The sequence below is a fragment of the Marmota flaviventris genome, chromosome X (genome assembly GCF_047511675.1).
Source record: "Marmota flaviventris isolate mMarFla1 chromosome X, mMarFla1.hap1, whole genome shotgun sequence".
In the NCBI taxonomy this organism is placed as follows: domain Eukaryota; kingdom Metazoa; phylum Chordata; class Mammalia; order Rodentia; family Sciuridae; genus Marmota; species Marmota flaviventris.
The window spans coordinates 51,493,520-51,515,220 of NC_092518.1; the positions used below are offsets into that span (position 1 = coordinate 51,493,520).

General features: G+C 37.3%; 1 protein-coding gene and 1 non-coding gene across 5 annotated transcripts in view; one reads left to right on the forward strand and one right to left on the reverse strand.

The window, feature by feature from the left end:
- Window positions 1–21,701, reverse strand: part of Atp7a (ATPase copper transporting alpha) — a 143,635-nt gene that overhangs the window by 64,459 nt on the left and 57,475 nt on the right. The window lies entirely within an intron of this gene.
- Trnaa-ugc (transfer RNA alanine (anticodon UGC)) lies at window positions 15,257–15,330 on the forward strand. Its single transcript has one exon. It is a non-coding gene; the product is annotated as a tRNA-Ala (tRNA).

Sequence of the window (21,701 nt, forward strand, 5' to 3'; positions counted from 1 at the left end):
TAACTTCCTTATCTCCTTCAAGTGTCTTTGATCTAATCTAACCTAAACTTCTTTCTTTCCCCTTTTTTTTTTTTTGGAACTGGGGATTGAACTCAGGGATACTTTACCACTGAGCCACATCCCCAGCCCTTTTTTTTTTAAGTTTGAGACAGAGTCTTCCTAAACTGCTAGGGCCTCCCTAAATTGCTGAAGCTGGCCTTGAACTTACTAACTTCCTGCTACAGCCTTCTGAGTCATGAAGAATCCCACCTAGCTAATCTAACCTTCTTATTGAACCCTATGTTGACCACTTTATTAAAATTGCAACCTACATTCTTTCCACACATACATAACTTGATTCTCCTTACCTCTGCTTTATTTTTTATTTTTCTCATAGAACTTACCACCTTCTAACATATTCCATAATTTGCTTATTTACTCTGTTTATTGTCTGTCTTCCTGTGGTAGTTTGAAAAAATGTTAGTAAGCCAGGTGCAGTGGCACATGCCTATAATCCAGCAACTCAGCAAGTTTGAGGCCAACCTCAGCAATTTGGGGAGGCCTTCAACAACTTAGTGAGACCCTGCCTCAAAATAGAAAATAAAAAGGGCTGGGGCAGTGGTAAAGCACCCCTAGGTTAAATCCCCAGTACCAAGAAAAAAAACTAATAAATTCTTTGTCACTCCTTCCTCCATGACTTTGCATGCACACTTTGTGTGCCCTGAACTTAGCAACCTGCTTCTAGTGAACAGACTATGATAAAAGTGCCAATGTGTGATTTACAAGATTAGGTCATAAAATGCATTGAGGAGGATTCCTCCTGGCCTTCTCTCTTGAATCACCCAATTCAGGGAAAGCCATTTGCATGTATGAGGACATGCAAGCAGCTTTTTATTGGGAAGTTCATATGGTAAGGAACTTGAGGCCTTATTTCAATGACCGGGAAAAACCTGAGAACTCCAGACAAGAGAGAATGGTCTTAGAAACTGCTCCTTCAGCCAGGCAAGATGGCACACACCTGTAATTTCAGGTATGAAAAGAGGCTGAGGCAGGAGGATCACAAGTTTAGGACAGCCTGGGCAACTTAGTGAGACCCTGTCTCAAAATTTTAAAATAGTAAAAAGTTCTAGGGACGTAGCTTAATTGTAAAGTACCCTGGGTCCAATCTCCAAACAAACAAAGAACAACAATAATGACACAAAAAAACCTCCTGCTCCTTCAGACCTAAATTAAGCCTTTAGATGACTATAGCCCCAATCAATATATTGACTACAATTTCATGAAAGACCTTGAAACAGAACCATTCAGCTAAGCTGCACCCAAATTCCTGGCCCATAGAAACTATAAGATAATAAATGTCTCTGATGTTAAATCAGTAAAATTAGGAGTAATGGCAAAAATTATCAAATACACTTCCCAATAGAATGAAAACTCCATGAAGTTAGGATTCAGTTTTTCACTGATATTAGGTTGAACCACATTAACTTATCGTGGCTGCATGTCAAAAATACTCAAATATTGGCAATTTCATATAAATCAACCTGATATATCCCATGGAAACAGTGATTTTCTCTGGTGAGAGGCATTAAATTGTTAGGGGATAAGGTTGAGAAAAAAGAATTTTCAATATATAACCTTTTGTACCTTTCATTCCAAATGGTAAAACAATGGCTTCAGTTTTGCTAAGGTCAGAGAAGGCTTTAACAGAAACTACTTTTGAACCATGTCTTCTGCTATTTAAAAAGCAAGATGATTAATGGATTCTTGTCCAACTTACTTTTGTGGAGCTCTGAACAACACAACAATCGAGTCCAGTGTATTTTGTTACAGCAGCCTGAAATTTTATATAAATGTGTATACATTTTATACATATGTGTATACATTCTCTTTAAAATTTGAGATGTAATTTACAAGCTAAAAAAATCTATCCTTTTAGGTATTACACTTCAGTAGTTTTTGTATATTCACAAGAATGTGCAACTATAATGACTATGTAATTGCAGAACATTATTTTACCCCCAAAAGAAACCCCACGCCCATCAGCAGTTGCTTCCTATTCCCCTCTTCTCTCAGCTGCTGGTAAATGCTAATTTACTTTCTACCTCTAAGGTTTTGCCCATACTGGTCATTCCATTTAAATAAATTCATTCAATATGTGTTCTTTTATGTCTAGATTCATTCACTTAACATGTTTTCAAAGTTCATTGAAAAGTTGAAAGTACCAGTACTTGATTCTTTTCAGAGTCCTGATACTGTTCATTGAAGCATGAAAGATTTTAGTTTTCCTAAAGTCTGATTTATTTGTGTATATGGTGGAGTCACTGGGGGACAAACCCAGGGCCTCGTAGCATGCTAAGCAAGTGTTCTATCACTGAGCAACATCCCCAAACCCCAACTTACATTCTTTTATATATGGATGTCCAATTCTTCCAGCACCATTTTAAAATGGCTTTACTAAGAAACAGTTCATATATAATTCATATGTTTCAAGTTTAGAATTCAATAGTTGTTAGTATATGTGTAGATATGTGCAACCATCACCACAGTCAATTTCAGAACATTTTCATCACTTCAAAAGAAACTCTATACCCTTTACTATCACTTTCTGTGTCCTAAACCCACTACCCTCAGTCCTAGGCAACCACTACCTTCTGTCAACATAGATTCCTCTTCTTGGCTATTTCATATGAATGGGATAATATAAAACGTGGTCTTATGTGACTGGCTTCTTTAGCATTTTTTCAACATTCATCTATGTTGTAGCATGTATCAATACATTATTCCTTTTTATGGTTGAATAATATTCCATTGTTTGTATATACTATATTTTGTTCATCCACTTTTCAGCTGCTGAACATTTGGGTTGTTTCTATTTTGGTCTATTATGAATAATTATGCCATAAACATTCTTGTACAAATTTTTGTATTTTCATTTCCCTCGAGAAATACCTAGGAGTAGACTTGCTATGTCTTATAATAACTCTGTGTAACTAAGGAAAGGCAAGACTGCTTTCCAAAGCAGCTGAATCATTTCATATTCTAACCAGCAGTGTATGAGGATTCCTATTTCTCTACCTCCTCACCAACACTCGTTATTATTTGACTTTTTTATTCTAAACATCCTAGTGGGTATGAAGCGGAATCTCGTTGTATTGTGCATTCATATTTCCTAGTCACCAGTGACGTCAAGCATTTTTCATAATCTCATTGAGTATCTATATATCACTGAAGAAATATTTCTTGGGTTTTTGGGGTGCTAGGGCTTGAATCCAGGGTCTCACACATGCTAAACACATTCTTTGCCACTAAGTTACATCCACAGCTCCCTGAAAAATGTTTATTCAAGTCCTTTACCTATATTTTAATAGTACTGCTCATTATTTGGTGTTGAGTTGCAAGAGTTCTTTTTTTGTTTATTTGTTTTTGAGGTACTGCAGATTGAAACCAATGGCACTCTACCACTGAGCTTCATTGCCAGAATTTCTTATTTTTTATATCAAGACAAGGTCTCATTAAATTAAAATCCTCCTGCCTCAGTCTCCATAGTAATTGGGATTACAGGCATGTACCACCTCACCCAACAAAATGGTTTTTGATTGTTTGTTTTGCAGTATGGGGGATCAAATCCAGGGCTTCACACTGTCTAGGCAAGCACTCTACCACAGAGCTACAAAAGTTCTTTATATATTCTATGTTAACCCTTATCAGATATATGACTTTGAAATATTTTCTCCTATTCTGAAAGTTGGTTTTCTATTCTCTTGATAGTGTTCTGTTAAGCACAAAACTTTTCAAGTCTGAAGAATTTATCCACTTTTTCTTTTGCTGACTACATTCTTTTTTTTTCTTTTGACAGCACTGGGGATTAAACCAAGGACCTTTGTGCATGCTAGGCAAGTGTTCCACCACTGAGCTATATCTCCAGCCCTCCATTCATTTCTGAAACACAAATATCTTACAAAAGTTAGAAGAAAAATTCATCCCTAGACCCACTACTATTGGTCTGAAATTTCAACCAGCACTACTTCTAGAACAATTATTATTTATAATATTACCTGATCTAAAATAGTATCATAGTTATTGAAGGATATGAAAAATAACAACCCCCAAGTTAAAAAGGGGAATAACAATCCCCAGGGAGAAAGGAGGACAGTGTGACCTGGGGTAATGGGGACAGCACTGGGCTCTGGACATTCATTCTCCCTTTCCCAGCAACAATGGGTTTTGAATTTTTGCAACTGTTTCCTGATTTGTGCCTTGAAGTTGCATAACTATTCCTTGTGACTGCCCATCTGATGCATTTTACAAATGATTCAAATCTTGTTATGAATCAAATCTCATTTATTATGAATCAAAACTCACTCAAACTTATTAATCAAATCTCACTCAAACCCTATAACAAAAAAATCAGACCCCTCCTGTAATCAGTTGGCATTTTCTCTCCTGAAAATGTGCCAATCTGCTGCTTAATAAAAAAAAAAAAAAATCATGCTGATTCATTGAGGTCTGTTTCCTGTTTTGGTCATTTTTGCTTTCAGTTATTAGTCTATTGATATTATTTGTTTTTATAGTTATGGCTATAGCTATTCCAAATACTTACCAATTCAGGTATGTTCACTAATTCTTCTTAAGAAACTAGTGTTAAAGTGTTACCTGTTTTTACACAAAGATTTACATTATTTATTCAATATAAATATATTTTGTCTACTTTTTGGTTCTAGTGTTTTTCTCATGGAAAAAAGTCATAACCTTTAATGAGTCACACTGACAAAGATTTTTACCTTTTAGTAATCTATGACTTGCAAATAATCTATATATAAAAATAAGCTATCATCACTCTGAGAAACTCCATCTTCCTTCCTCTAGCCAGAACAGCTGCTACTACTATTGTTCTCTAGAACAAATCTGAATCTTTACTTTTTAATTTTTTGGTACCAGGGTTAGAACCCAGGGGCACTTAAGCACTGAGCCACATCCCAGTCCTTTTTATATTTTATTTAGAGACAGGTTCTCACTAAGTTGCCTAGGGTCTTGCTATATTGCTGAAGCCGGCCTTTAATTTGTAATCTTCTTGCCTCAGCCTCCCAAACCTCTGGGCATGTGATTATAGGAATGTGACTGAATCTTAAGAGTAATAAGGGGAAAAATAGTAAAATGGAATCAGTTTAAGGAAACTAGAACTAACTGTTTTAGTTCAAAAATTTTTCTCTACACTGCCTTAATTTTCTATTGCACAAAATTTCATGATTTAAAGATTATTTGTTAATTGGTATCTTCTTGTTTTTCTGAATTAAAACAAAAAACTTCAGCAATACTTACAAATTTAAATAGTATAATGAGCTGGGCACAGTGGCACACTCTTGTAATCCCAGCAGCTTGGAAGGATGAAGCAGGAGGATCGAGAGTTCAAAGCCAGTCTTGGCAACTTAGCAAGCCACTTAGCAGCTTAGTGAGACCCTGTCTCTAAATAAAATACAAAATAGGGCTGGGGATGTGGCTCAGTGGTCCAATGCCCCTGAGTTCAATCCCCAGCACCCCCCACCCCGAAAAGGGTATAATGTACTTCTACATATCTTTTCATTAACTTAACAGTTGTTAAGATTCTGCTATATTTGTTCTATTCTTTCTAAATTACTTCAATGTAAGTTTTAGAAACCAACATACTTCACTATGCATTTCCAAAGAATAAGGATTACTACGTAATCACAATAATTATCACAGGTAAGAAATTAACAATTGCACATTACATAATATTCATTCTCTAAATGACCCAAGAGCAGTCTTTGTAGCTTTTATTTTTCCCAAATCAGGATTCACACATTACATTTGGTTGTTACATCTTTTCTTGCTTCATTTAACCTAGGAAAGCCCCCTTCATATCTCCTTTCCCTCTACAAAGTGACTTAAGAATCCTGGTCAGTTGTTTTGACAGACATCATATCTTCTTTTTAAATATTTATTTTTTTAACTGACACAAAATAATTATACATATTTATGTGGTACCAGACTATATACAAACAATGCATATGCTGTATAATGTTCAAAATAGAGTAGACCAGCTATCTCCTCAAATGTTCAACATCTTTTGGTGGTTAAGAATATTCAAAATCCTTTCTTCTTGTTGGGTGTGGTGGCACATGACTATATTCCTAGCAATTTAGGGGCCAAGGCCAGAGGATCACAAGTTCAAGGCCAGTCTCAGCAATTAAGCAAGACCCTGTCTCAAAAATTAAATAAATAAATAAATAAAAAATAAAAAGACCTCAGAATGTAACTCAGTGATAGAGCAACCTGGAAACAATGGGTACAACCCCTAGTAACACCCACACACACACACACACACACACACACACACACACACACCCTTTCTTGCCTTTCTGAAGTCTACATTAACTATAATTACCCTACTGTGTAACAGAACAAACTCTTCTTTGACAGGTGATTGCCCATGGGAATTACATGTCCTGATGATTAAGATAAGGTCAGTTACTACAAAAGAACAAAAGTCTAGATAAAGCAGAAAAGTAGTAATTGTGAGCAAAAGATACTTGGGACAAAGAGAATAGGACTAACCCCAGTGGACAGTCCAAGGTTTGGGACCCAATACAAATGTGGAAATGTCTCTAGGAAACAGTAAAAGAATATGAAAAGTGAAATAGAAAATTTAAAAAACAGATATTATCAAAATTCTACCCAGGGCAGGTCCTTTGCCTTTTAGAAACGAGACACTTTTATTTTGCAGCACATGGCTGCTGCTTGCCTACAAGACAGACTACTCAAAATGCTCCAATATTTTATAAATCAAATAAGGTTTATGAGGGTTGATCAAGAAACATGGTTTTATGGGAAAATATCAAGTTCAAACAACGGAACTGATATCAAACTTTCGGAATATAGTACATTCTGTAGATCAAGGCTAGTTTGCCTTTTTAGGTAGAAATGGAAAACTGAAATATATCTGGGCATGGAGGCACACACCTGTAATTCCAGCAACTTGGGAGGCTGAGGCAGGAGGACCACCCGTTCAAAACCACCCTCAGCAATATAGTGAGGCCCTTAGCAACTTAGTGATACATTGTCTCTAAATAAAAAATCAAAAGGGCAGAGGATGTAGCTCAGTCTTCAAGTACCACCAGGTTCAATCAACAATACCACACACACACACACACACACACACACACACACACACAGACTGAAATACAGTTGTGGCTGAGTATTGTGGAGAATTGGTTCCAGGACACCCCACAAATACTGAAATCCATGGATTTTCAAGTCCCTTATATAAAATGACATAGTATTTGCTTTAATCTGTGTACATGTCCCATATACTTTAAATCGTCTCTAGATTATTCATAATGCCTAATATAAAGTAAATGTTGTATAAATAGTTGTTATACTGACAAGAAAATAAAAGGTTATACATGTTTAGTATAAATACAACCATCAATTGACCTAACTACGTTTTTGATCCACTGTTGGTTAAATCTATGGACATGAACACTAATATATGGAGGGCTAACAGCAAAGTTTTATTATGAAGTATGATCCATACCACATTACAGGATTATCTTTAGGTTTACTGAGAAACTGTGAGAGACTAGTTAAGTAGAAAGGCACTTTTAAAGTAACTGGGTATATTGGGGCAGATAGAATACCTGAACACAAAACGAAAGTCACATTGACACCGTCATTTTTCCCACTACATCCTAATTTAAGCATGCCAATTTATTAACTATAATACATATATATTTCCTTTTGCTTCCATAATTTACCTGAGTTGTTTTTTTAACTATTTAAATTAGACCTTACACACAAAACCTCAGATGAATTCCATCTTACTATTCTGTTATGTGTATATACACTTCTAATTGATTTTGTAATATGTCCCTCTTTTTATATTTCAAATATCTTAAGATAGGTACAAAACCAGAAACATTTACTATAACCCCCCCACACACCGCAAAATGACTAAAAGTAAAATGACTCAGAAAGCAGAGAAAAGAACATAAACAATGTCATATGGTATGAAAAAAATGCAGGCTTTGGGGAAATCACAATATCAAAGAGAGAAATTTGATATATAACTATTAGTAATGAGTGACTCTGAGAAGAAGAGCATCCAACATCACTGAGGGAAATAACTTCTAGTTATTAAAGTATTTTTAGCCAATCCCTAAACACAGATGGTAATCACCATCATTAATACCATCTCTAGGAGGAAGAACAATATTATGACTAAATCATTATCTCTGGTTTGGAAACAAACTGTAGAAGTTGAGTATAAAACATGGCACAAACAGTCTAACTGCTCAAAATCATTTCTTAAAGCTGATCACACCAGCATAAACATCATTTTTAAATTCCCCTAAAATAATTAGTCCTCACAATTTGGGGAAGGATTCTGGATTCTTAATGATTTACAACACAATAAAATTTAATTCTTTTGTGGATACAATTTTATCTGAATAATTCTGGGTCCTTGTGATAATCAAGGAAATAAAAATGAAAATCACAAATAAATATCACTTACCCCCATCAGCTAGATAAAAACATTAAGTTCGATGGCCAGATCATTCTTATTATTAGTGTGAATGAGTACAGTTATAGAAACTGGAAATATCTGGTGAAGGTGAAGAAATTACTATAGAACTTGACATTTTACTCCTTAGCATTTTACCCAAAACAATCTCACGTATGTGCTTAAGGAAACATGAAAAACGGTGTACTACTGACATTTAGTGGGTAGATGGCAAGGACATTGCTAAAAATCCTAAGATGGACCAGATAGCACCACACAACAAAGAACTATCTGACTCCCAAATGTCAATAGCACTAAGACTGAGAAACCCACCCTGAACAAGAGGCACGAGTAGCAACAAGGATAAATCCCACAAACATACTTGAGGAAAAGAAGTTTCAGAAGTTGAAAAACATTAAAAATACCTTATGTTGATTTTTGTATGCACACATATGTAGTAGCATTAGTGAAAATATAAAAATGTTAATAGGAATAATAAATTCCAAATTCAGGAGCTGGGAGAGGGAGAAGAGAATACAACTATTGAGGAGCACAAAAGGAAAATTGAACTACACTAGTGTTTAACTTTGGATGGTGGACACATGGATATGTTATAGGACTCCCTATGTTTTTATAGTTCTAAATTTTTCATTAAACTAAATTTTTTTAATATTTATTTTTTTTAGTTTTAGGTGGACACAATGTCTTTATTTTACATTTATGTGGTGCTGAGGATTGAACCCAGTGCCTTGTGCATGCTAGGCAAGCGCTCTACCACTGAGCCACAACCCCAGCCCTTAAACTAATCTTTTAAAAGAGAAAAATAAGTCATTCTAAGTGGAAATAAAGAAGAAAAATACAGAATATGCAGGAATTAAGAGAAAAGTCACCATCTGGGTGCAGTGGTGCATGCTTGTAAACAACCCGGCAACTTGGGAGCACTAACTGCAGCATTATAGGCAGCCCTTGCTTTACCTGAAGACTGTATCTAACAAATTTGAATTGGGCGGTTGTTTTGATGAGGAAAAAAAGCATTCCAAGCACCAAACTATCTTCTCAGAATCTAAGACTACTGTACAAAGTCTATATGTAACCCGTAACATGGTTGAAAAGCAGCTGACTTATTTATAATGTCAAATAGTTAAATCCTATTTACCTCTGCCTTCCTGAGATAATGATAGCTACCTTGTCTGAAGCAAGAAAAAAACTTTATGCACATCAAAAACATGCCCCCCACCCGTGGTCTATTATTGACATGGCAGTAACTGCTCAGGCACTCATGGAAAGGTACAAAGATACTTAAGGAATATTTCTTACTTTCTGGGAGAACTGTTCCTATCTGTGTTCTTCATAAGGTATCAATATTTTTCAAGCAGTCTCTCCACATTACTCCCACTTTTGCCTGGTTTTACTTTGTGGCTTTTGCAAACATTTCCCTTTAAGTTAATCCTTTTGAGGCTAGTGTTAGCTCTGTACTCATGCTTGAATTGGCTGCATGAGCATGGGCATGTCTGAGCTTTAACTTCCCTTATTTTAAAAGGAAGTCACCATACTATTTATATAGCAGGATTGTTGTAAGATTAATGTATATGAAAATTTTGTCAACTATGCAATGCTATAGGAATCTGAAGTATCTGTATTATCATAGCACAATTTTTTTGTAGAAATGCTGTTGACTAGCCTAGGAGTCACAGAAGTGGCTGATGAAGCCCATTGCCTTTTAAAATTTTAATGTTCCTGTTCTTTTTGACCTTATTACTATGTCTTGTTATTGACTCCTAATCTTTTAGGAATGGCCCAATGAAAAGAACAATTATGTTTTAAAACATACACCTGCCTGCTCCAGCTGTTTCATGTGGAATCTTAGTTATTTATTTAATAACAGTTGTCTAATGAAAGAAAGTAGACAGTGTTTTGAAAACAGATTAAGTAGTAGGATTAATTTCGTTTTAAAAGCTTACTCATGTTTTTTAAGGGTATATTATACAAAAAAATATATAGAAGCTAATGCTTTCCTATTTGTTTTAATTTTAGAGGTGGTAGTGATTTTAGATAAAAGCAAATGGGTAGGAAAACTTAAATAGATTTGAAATTATTATGTAGATACCATTAAGGCAACTAGTTCTGTGTTTCTTGCATTGATGGAAATAATCCATTTATTAAACAAAGCAGGCATGTTTTTATAGCCCTGGTATAAATATAAGTGGGTGACTTGGAATGTTTTATGTGTTTGATTTATCATCAGTCTCACTGAATTATTTCAGTTTTGGTAACTTACTTCCTCCCGGCCACCTCTGTTACACTGGGGATTGAACCCAAGACCTCATGTATGCTTGCCAAGTGTTTTACAATTGAGGTACACACCCAGCCCTTTTTGTTTTCTGGAATAAGGAAATGTGTTGGAATTAGATCATAGACATGATTACACAAGCTTGTGAATATATCAAAACTTGGTGAATTTGATACATTTGTGGTGCTGGGGATGAAGCCCAGGGCCTCAGGCATACTAGGCAAATGATCCACCACTAAGCAATATCACCAGTCCCAACTATAACTTTCTTTATAAGGAAAAATCCATCTATAATTTAGTTCAAATACAAAAGAGTAACCAAAACCACTGATGCAAAAGCATTAAATATCAATGAAAACTAAAAACAACCATAAATATTTAAACATTTACATAGAGTAAGCTGAAAAATAAAACTTGCTTTAATTGTTTTATATTTTCTATAACTGGTTAAGAACTAGGCTGGAAATGACAACTTTGACCAAACATTTCATATATTTCATTGATTTATAAAAGCCATCACTACAATAATAATGATGCTAATTACTCAACATTAAAATGTCTTTAAAAGTTTTAATTATTGGGACTGGGGTTGTGGCTCAGTGGTAGAGGGCTAGGTTTGATCCTCAGCACCACATATAAATAAATAAAATAAAAGGTATTGTGTCAACTACAACTAAAAAATATTTTTTAAAAGTTTTAATTATTAAAAAGTCTTATAGAGACTGGGGTACAACCCAGTGGCTCAGTGATGGAGCACTTACCTAGTACATGTGAGGCACTGGGCTTGAGCCTCAGCACCACATAAAAATAAATAAATAAAATAAAGGTCCATTTACAACTGAAAATATTTTTTTTAAAAAAGTCTTGTACTGCCAGGTGCAGTGGCACATGCCTGTAATCCCAGCAGCTCAGGAGGCTGAGGCAAGGTCATGAGTTCAAAGCCAGCCTCAGCAACTTAACAAGGCCCTAAGCAACTTTGTGAGACCCTGTCTCAAAATAAAAAAAAAAAAAAAGGACTGGGGATGTAGCTCAGTAGTTAAGTGCCCCTGGGTTCAATGCCTGGTACCAAAAAAAAAAAAAGTTTTATACTTAGAAAACAAACAACTTGATTCATAAATGGACCAATGACCTTACCAGACACCTCAATGAACAAAATACTTGGATGGTAAATTGGCATATGAAAAGATGCCCCAAATCATAGGAAATGCAAATTAAAACAAGAATGAGATACCATTACACCTATTAGAATGGAACAAATTCAGAGGAATGACAACATCAAATACTGGAGAAGACATGGAGCAACAGAACTCATTTGTTGCTGCTGGGAATGCAAAATGGTACAGCCACTGTGGAAGACAGCTGGGTAGTTTCTTATAAAACTAAACATACTCTTAATATACAATCCAGCAATCTTATGGTATTTACCCAGTGGAGTTGAAAACTTATGTCCACACCAAAACCAGCACACAGATGTTTACAGCAGTTGTATTTCCAATTGCTAAAAACTAGAAATAATCAAGATGCCCTTCAGTAGGTGAATTGATAAACTATGGTACAGCCAGACAGCAGAATATTATTCAGCACTAAAATGAATGGGCTATCAAACCATGAACAGACATGAAATAAATGTAAATGAAGCAAGGAATGATGGTGCATACCTGTAATAACAGCCATTTGGGAGGCTGAGGCAGGAGGATCTCAAATTTGAGGCCTTGGGAATTTAGTGAGACCCTATCTCAATAAATAAATAAGGCAAGGATTTAGTGATAAAGTGTCCTTGAAGTTAGTACCAAGGGAAAAAAAAGAAAAAAACATCAGAAATGCAATTACTTGCCGGGTTTCTGTTCTCACGACTAAAAGGCTCAGGGGTCACTCTAGTTAAACTGGGCTAACTGGGCTGCAAGAAATAACCACACAAGAGAAACAAATACCTTTTTCTTTGGGGTTGCTGTGACGGCTCCTCTGACCTTAAGGGTCCACAGAAAGAGAGAGAGCGAGAGCACGCGCTGACCCCTTTTATTGAGGAGAAGCTATTCAAATGAGGCAAGGGGTCAGGTTTCAGGGGGCTGAGTCTATCTTCATGATGTCCACCGTCAGCAGGTTGACTGACACCTGGGTAGGCCACACCCAAGGGCACAGTAAGAGGAGGGGACACACACAAGGCACTTCCATGGAAGATTCTATCCTAAACAGGGCAAGGGGTTATATTACAAAGGAACAGGTGAGCATAGCTTCACCCATAGGGCTGTAGCAAGACACACCCATTTCTGTGACTGAGCGCCTCAGCACCCAGCTGGGGAGTGTAACTCAGTCACCCATAAGGTTGGCCTCCCACAATTACTAAGTGAAAGAAGCCAACCTACAAAGGCTACATACTGTATAATTTCATCTCTATGATATTCTGAAAACGACAAAACTATGTAGAACAGTAAAAAGATGAATGGTTGTCAGAGATTGGAGGAGAGGAAGAATAGGCAGAGCACAGAAGATACGTGGGGCAGTAAAACTACTCTGTACATACTGCAATGATGTATACATATTGTTATAAACTTGCCCAAACCCATAGAATGCATAAAATCAAAAGTGGACCCTAATATAAAGTATACTAACATGTGTGGGGAAGAGAGACTATGGGAAATTTCTGTACCTTCTGGTTAATTTTGTTGTGAACTTAAAATTCTTCTAAAATTAAGTCTAGGCTGTAACTCAATGTTAAAGCATTTGCCTAGCATGTGAGAGGCTCTGGGTTTGATCTCCAGAACCATCAAAAAGTAGTCTACTTAAAAAAAAAAAAAAAGTCTTGTACTGATGTCAGAATGGACAGAAATATTCTTACAATAGAACAGGAAGTTCTAAAAACAGGCATATGTGTATATGTAAGAACTTAGTATATAACAAGGACAAAATTTCAAATATATTTGGGAAATCAGTAAGTGGTACTGGGATAATATGTTAATCATTTGAGGTGACATCAGGATCTAAAATTTCAACTGAGTTAATGCCCAAAACTTAAAAAAAAATAAGATAGAATACACTACAAAGATATAAAAGTGAATACTTATTAACCAAACAGTGTCGGAAGGCCTTCCTAAGCATAAACAAACTAGAAATCATAAAAGATCTTAAAATTTAATTACGTGAAATTTAAATTTTTCATAGAAAAAACTACCATGTAAACACACTTCAAAAATATACATGCAGGGCTGGGGTTGTGGCTCAGAGGTAGAGTGCTTGCCTAGCATGTGTGGGGCACTGGGTTCAATCCTTAGCACCACAGAAAGTAAAATAAAGACATTGAGTCCACCTATAAGTAAAAACTAAATATTAAAAAAAATACATGCATGGGTTTTTTTCTGGATTAAGGAAAATATGTTGGAATGAGATTATGGTAATGATTACACAAGCCTGTGAATATATCAAAATTTGATGAATTTAATTCTTTTTTTTTAAATTTTTTGGTACCCAGGAATTGAACTCAGAGGTGCTTAACCTCTGAGCCACACCCCCAGCCCTTTTTATATTTTATTTAGTGACAGGGTCCTCGCTAATTTGCTTAGGGCCTCACTAAATTGCTGAGGCTGGCTTTGACTGCACAATCCTTCTGCCTCAGCCTCCCGAGCCACTGGGATTACAGATGTGTGCCACTGCACCTAGCCAATTTGATTCTTTAAAAAGATGAATTTTATGGTATGTATATAAATTATATCTTAAGTAAAATAAATATATATGTGTGTATATGCATATATGTACATATCAGAAAATTGACAAAATAAGATCCAAATGTCAATAAACACATAAAAATAATTTTTAAAATGTAAATTAACTAAGATACATTATTTTCCCCCTACTAGGCTTGTAAAATGTGACAATTACTATGGGGCTTAAAACAAAGCAAAATCAGAAACAACCTAAATTTTCAATAATTAGTTAAATAATCTCTAGTGCCACCTACACTATAATAGATAATTGTCATATTTTTGGCTAGACAACATCCAAACACATTTAAGGAAATGTACCCCTTTGAGAATCTTGGAAATGGGCAGTAGGATTCTGGTTCCCATTACTGAAGCCAAAGCATATGTGTTGTACTGAAAGGAAAGAAGAGAGGAGATATTTCTCTTCCCCATACCCTTGAAACTACGATGTTGTTAAGTGATTTCTAGACTTGATGCCAGGGCAAGGAGGTAATGTGTTTTGTCCAATGACAGCTGGCTGGACAAGTAACATGAATCTTTTTCACAGTGCCCTCAGTTCCACATCTGTCCTCACTTGGAGAGGGGTTTTCAAGTTAGGCTATAGACGCAATGACACCATCAGCATTAGCTTGTTTAGTCTGCTTGGATCACAAGGAGCAACTGTTCTGGTGTACATGTAAGAAAGTAGCTTTTGACACATAACACTAACTTTTTATAGTTTTTAGTGCGAAAAAGAGAAAGCTGTTGGCTTTTAAGATTATTTGTTTCTGGGGCTGGGGATATAGCTCAGTTGGTAGAGTGTTTGCCTTGCATGCACAAGGCCCTGGGTTCAATTCCCAGCACCATAAAAAAAATTTATTTGTGTCTGGACTTTTCAGCCCAGACTTGCTCTTACTACCCCCTTAACTTGATGAGGTTTATGGGAACAAAAAGCGGGTATTTAGGGACATGATATCTTGCTATTCCCTTTTACTTTAAGGATAATATACTGCATCCCCATGTGTCTAGATATCCTCACAACCTTATTGTGTCCATCTTTCACACTGTCCACAACAGCAATACAAAGAGCAGCAGAATATATTAAACCTTGCCACAATGGATTGTTACTCAGTATTAAAAGATAATAAAATCATGGCATATGTAGGTAAATGGATGGAGCTGGAGAATATCATGCTAAGTGAAGTAAGCCAATCCCCAAAAACCAAAGGTTGAATGTTTTCTCTGGTAAGTGGATGCTGACCCATAATGGGAGGTGAGGGCATGGGAGGAATGGAGGAACTTTGGATAGGGTAAAGGGGAGGGAGGGAAAGGGAGGGGGCACTAGGGTAGGAAAGATGGTGGAATGAGATGGACATTATTACCCTAGGTACATGTATGAAGACACGAATGGTGTGACTCTACTTTGTGTACAACCAGAGATATGAAAAATTGTGCTCCATCTGTATACTCTGGATCAAAATGCATTCTGTTGTCATGTATAATACATTAGAATAAATAAATAAATTTTTTGAAAAGAATATAATAAACCTTGCTATTAGAGCAAGTAGATAATACAACATATCACCAGATATCATAAAGAGATTGTAATCAAGTAGAAAGAGGCTTGATATAAAGTTGACCTATAGTTATAATATGGTTTTGCAACTTAAGTAAGCCAAAAACACATTAAGATGATCATCAGGGATACATACACAACATTTGCTTTAATAAGGGCATAGGTACCTCCCTGTACTATAGTTAGCATATCTAGCACCATTTTGCTCTGAAGTACTACCATTTACATTTGAGTAGTTTTTTTTAAATTAAGTTCTGGCTCTATGAATATTATTTAAAGCAGCAGCAGTGTGCTTAGTTAAAATCTTACCTTGCCACTCAATGTCAACTTTGTTGTTTCAGGAAGAAGTATAGCAAGTGTGTCAAGCCACCTGGCAGCATGGGTCACTCTATGCCATCTTTTGTAAGGTCCCAATTAGTAGGGATTGTAGACAAAGTGGGAAGTATGTCATCTGGTATATAAAATCATTTTCAAGTATATTAGCAAATCCAATTATGAGGAAGGTAGAGCCACCTAAAGGTGCCACATGTCTATAACTGCCTCCAAGGGGAGGGATATATTGTTATATATGTTGTTTGACTTTGTCATTTTAAGCAGTCACACAGTGGTTAAATTACACTGATTGCCAGGGGTCCAAACTATACTTACAGAGGGTTGGGAGGTGTTCCTACCTTTGATTTTTATACAAAGGGGAACTTTTTAGGTTTACCTATATTGCAGTGAGCGACCCCAAGCCATCAAACACAATATACCTTAGCAAAGGCTTAGCCATAGTCAATTGCTTTCACACCAAATGTGAGACACAATACTTGGTATCCTTAAAAACAAATACACTTATATTTAAGTCCATAGAGCAATTGTCTATGAGCTATGAGTTTTGCTCCAGTTTAACATTTGCTTTCATTATACTAAGGTGGCTAGCTGTAGTTGCTCCAGGAGAACAGTGGAGAATGATAGAGGAAGTTCACTGTATACGCTGCAATTTATTTTATTTTATTTTATACCTCTATAATGGTATTTGTCCATTTTGTAAAAAGATTAGCTCTAAGGATGAAATGTAACAGGTATTAATATAGGCCAATCTCTATTATTTAACAATACATAAGTAACCTGATCATCCCAAAATGAGAATAATACTGTAGTATCCCATCCTCAGGTTTATAACACCATAATTTATATCCCAATGGTACCTGAGGTTTTGACAAAGAAAAGTGTAACAACAGTAGAGTTCTTGCAGATCATAATGAAATGACATGCTTTTTTCTTAAAGATTAAAAACCTTGGGTTAATAATCTTTTTTTAATATGTATGTCCTATTTTAGTCTTTTTGCCCATGAGCCTAGGAACCCACATCATCGAAAACCATTTGCTATTCCCATACCCAATAGACTATATGGATCCCCTGTGGCAGGTCCTGTGGCAGCAGCAACAGCAAATTATCCCTGTGTTTCCATTTATGAAGTGCAGATGTGCTTTTTAAGCATCATCATTTGAATCTAAATAATGTCGGGGTTTTTTGTCAACATCAGGCAGGTGTTGGGGCATGTATTTTAGTCATGATTATTGAAGGTCCTGATGGCCATCCATAATCATTTGGTCTACACTGCCAAGGATCCAACCTCCATGTTTGGTTGTTGTTTAGGTGGGACATTTATTTGTGTAACCCTGCTGCAGCTGGATTGTAAGGCAAGTGGAAATGTCAATGTATGTCCAAATTTTTAGCCCATTTTTGCACCCTGTGGCCGTTAGGTGTGTTCCTTTTTTACTATGTCTGCAGGGGAGCCACACATGGTGCCAGGCAACTGAAGTCCATGTATGGTTACCCTTCAGCCTTCTGCAAGCATGTACCTATAGCAGTCCAATGTACTTGTGTGCACATGATTGGGCAAACTTGTAACCTTCTGATAAGGGAAAGGGTTTGATGAAGTCAACCTGCCACTGTTGTACAGGCTCCCTTTCTCAAGTTATCCATCCCATTACATGAAGCACTGGCCATGGCTGCTTCATGGAGCAGGTAGAGAAAATAACATACACATACAATGTCTGAGTATCTTGGTGGGAGCTCTCCACTTCTTCGTTGTGGGCCAGAGAGACTTTCTCTTGTGGACTACTTTTTTGGGGGGTGGAGGGTGGGGCACCAGGGATTCAATTCTGGGGCACTCGACCACTGAGCCACATCCCCAGCCCTATTTTGTATTTTATTTAGCTACAGAGTCCCACTGAGTTGCTTAGTGCCCTGCTGTTGCTGAGGCTGGCTTTGAACTTACGATCCTAATCCTCCTGCCTCAGCTTCCCAAGCCACGTGTGCTACTGCACCCAGCAGGACTGTCCTTTTTTTTCAAATTTTTTTAGATATAGTTGGACACAATACCTTTACTTTATTTATTTATTTTTATATGGTGCTGATGATCGAACCCAGTGCCTCACACATACTAGGCAAACACTCCACCACTGAGCCACAACCGCAGCCCAGAATTGTCTTTTTATATAGCCAAACAACCACACATTTTAGCTGGAACATCTTCCAACCACCTAACTTCACTTAGGTTGTCTGCTTTTTGAATGCATGACCAAGAAGCATGACTGTGCTGCCATATAACACACAGTCACATGGCAGTTGTTTTTAAATGGCTTTTCACTTTTTGTATCCTTTCATGTCTGTGACCAAAATCCTAAGGGAAAATTCATTTATTGTACTTCTGCTGCCACAGGAAACACTCAAACCCATCAGGGCAGCTAAAAACATCCAATTTATGGGGCTCTTTTTTTGGACTAAAATGTTCAAGTCTTATAATCACTCTATAATAATTTTTGCTTGAAAAAAGGCCTTGAGGTGTTCCAGTTCCAAGTCACATTTGGCCTTTCTTTTTATTAAATCATACAATGGATTTAACATTTGTGATATTTACAGAATGAGGGGATGCCTACATTTCAACACTCCCAAAAGTTCTGTGACCTTTTGGGAGTAGGGAAAACAGCAGTGCCTAACCAGATAACCCCCAAGTACTTGGCAGGCAGCCCATGTTCTTGCAATTTGGAGGAGTTGACTGCCCATCCTCTCTATTGGAGATGTGCCAACACTGTTTGAACTGCCTCCTCTAGGTGGGAAAAAGACTCAGAAATTAACATCACATCATCAATATAAGTAAACATCAATTCTGTATCAGGTTTTGTCCACCATCCCATGACATATGGTTGGGCTGTGTAAATACCTTTGGGGAAAAACAATGAAAAGTCCATTGTTGTCCTTTCCAGAAGAAAGCACATTGCTTCTGGCTTTTCTTATTGGCCCCTTGTGTTTCCTTTGTCCTCTCTTCCTTCCACCTTTTGATTCATACTCCACATCCCTTGCTTTCTAATCTTTTTAGTTTCCCAAGTATCAGCTACAGCCTATGCTGCCTGAGAAACAAGAAGGCCCAAAACAGGGCTAAGGATTGATACCAGAGCCTTATAATATTGCCTCAAAGCCATTTCGAGAATGGTCCTTCATTGTTGCTGTGAATGTTTTGTTATCAGGACCAGTGTAGTTTGCTACATAAACAACCTGCATCATCCCTAACCCTTAGGAGGTCTTGAAGATCTTTCATGGATTGCCATCTTAGAGGTGCCACAGGAACACCCCCCATATTAAGCCAAACATTTTTATGGGCAGCTATAAACCAGGACAATAAAGAGATGGCATGGCTCTCATTAACTGCTGAATATAAATTTTGCAGCAGTGTGTGGTGACTCAGGTAATTTTATGCATCTTACTTCCTGATAGGAATATGCCTTTAGCACCAGGAACCCAAAGCTGCAGCATCCATCCTGATACATTTTTTTTTTCTATCTGTCTAAACTCATTCCTCAGTCTTACCAATTTAGCAGCACTATAATCTTTTGTGAAGATACACATGTGCTGGTGAGAGGAGGCAGATCCTCAATACCTACTCCCACTGACTGTGGCTGATCTGTCTTCACCTTTTGAGTTATGACTGGTCTGGCCCCTAGCACTAGCACCTCAAACAGATCACCCAGCCCTCATCCTCCTCTTCTGAGGTGTTAGATTTACAGGGGTCCCATTTATGCTGGTCCCAGTCCTTTTAAATAACCACATTCCTTACTCTAGTTTATGGTAAACATTTACCTTTTAGTTTAGCAATGCAGCAGGCTAGAGTTTCCAAATTTTTATCAGCACTCTTCAGACAAGCAAGTAACTTCTCAGAAGTCCCTGCTTGAGTTAAATGTGCTTGTGCTCCAGCTTTAACTCCTCCTGCAACTGCTTACTCTACCTCCCTTACTATGTACAATGCCAGGAGAAGGGGCCACCCCACAGCTGCTGCAATCACATATAGCTCTTTCTTTTTCTATAGACCCTAGTGCTTGCCCATGAGAAACATTTCCCCCAATCCTTAGAATGTCTTGGGGGCATCACCATACATACACGGTAGCCCTCAGGCATAATATCTGCCACCCCTCCCTACACAGAGGTAGAAGTTCCTCCTGGGAGTCGCCCCAACATATTTCCCCTTCTAACTGCCACAGTCAATCTGCTCATGGGGGTTTCTTTGGCCACCTGCCTGACTTGCCAATTGTCTCACCCATAGCCCAGTTGTGCCAAGGCAATGGAATATGTTGCAGACAGGCCAAAGAAAGTGCCCAGAGATAGTATGGGAGATATGCAGTTTATTGGGGAAAGCTTACAAGAGATCAGTGACTGCTCCAAGAAGAGTTCAGTGGCGACAGGCTGATAGATAGCACCTCTGTCCATCACAATGCTTTGTCAAGCATTTCTCTCCCTCACAGTGTTTTGTCCTGTGGCAGCTGGATAGATAAGTGATGCGTATCCTTTCCACAGTGCCCTCAGTTCTGCTCCTCTCCCCAAAGAGGGGTTTTATATGTTAGGCTACAGAAGCTGTGACATCATCAGCATTAGCATACTAACTCTGTTTGGCCAGCATCCCAAGGAGCACTGCCCTGGTGTACATGCAAGAAAGCAGCTTTCTAAATGTAACATTAACGTGCCCTATAGTTCTCAGTGTGCCTAAGAGAAAGCCATTGTCTTTTAAGATAATATGTATCATGTCTTTCCAGCCCAGACATGTTCTCATTGTTCCCTTAACTTGGAGAAGTTTGGGGGAACAAAAAGGGGGCATTCAGGAACATGGTGTCTTACTGCACTCCTTTTACTTTAGGGGATGATATACTAGAATCATCTGATGCTTCTGCCTAAGATTTTGAACCCTAAGGAAGTGACCCAAATACACAGGGACATATCATAAGAATTCATGGCTAGGATGTAGCTCAGTGGCAAAGCACTTGGTTTGATCTCCAGTTCCACAAAAGAAAAAACAACAAAAGAATTCATGGCACAGGCAGCAGCAGGCATACAATGCCAGCAGCAGCAATAGCCAAAGTCTTAAGAAAGCTAATATCAGTGAACAAGTCCTTACTAAACTGTTCCTAGGGTATAACTTTGGTCCAATTTAGCTTCAATGGATTCCTACCCATTTTCCAAGCCTGGCTGACCATTCTTCCTATTGACTCTATAAACAATCTAATAGCCTACAAATAAATTCCTTTTATGGTTAGGTGAGTCAGAGCTGCTTTATGTTGTTTGCAAGCAAGAACCCAACCTAATACATGTAAAATAATTACCATGTGGCCATTAAAAACAATGACGTA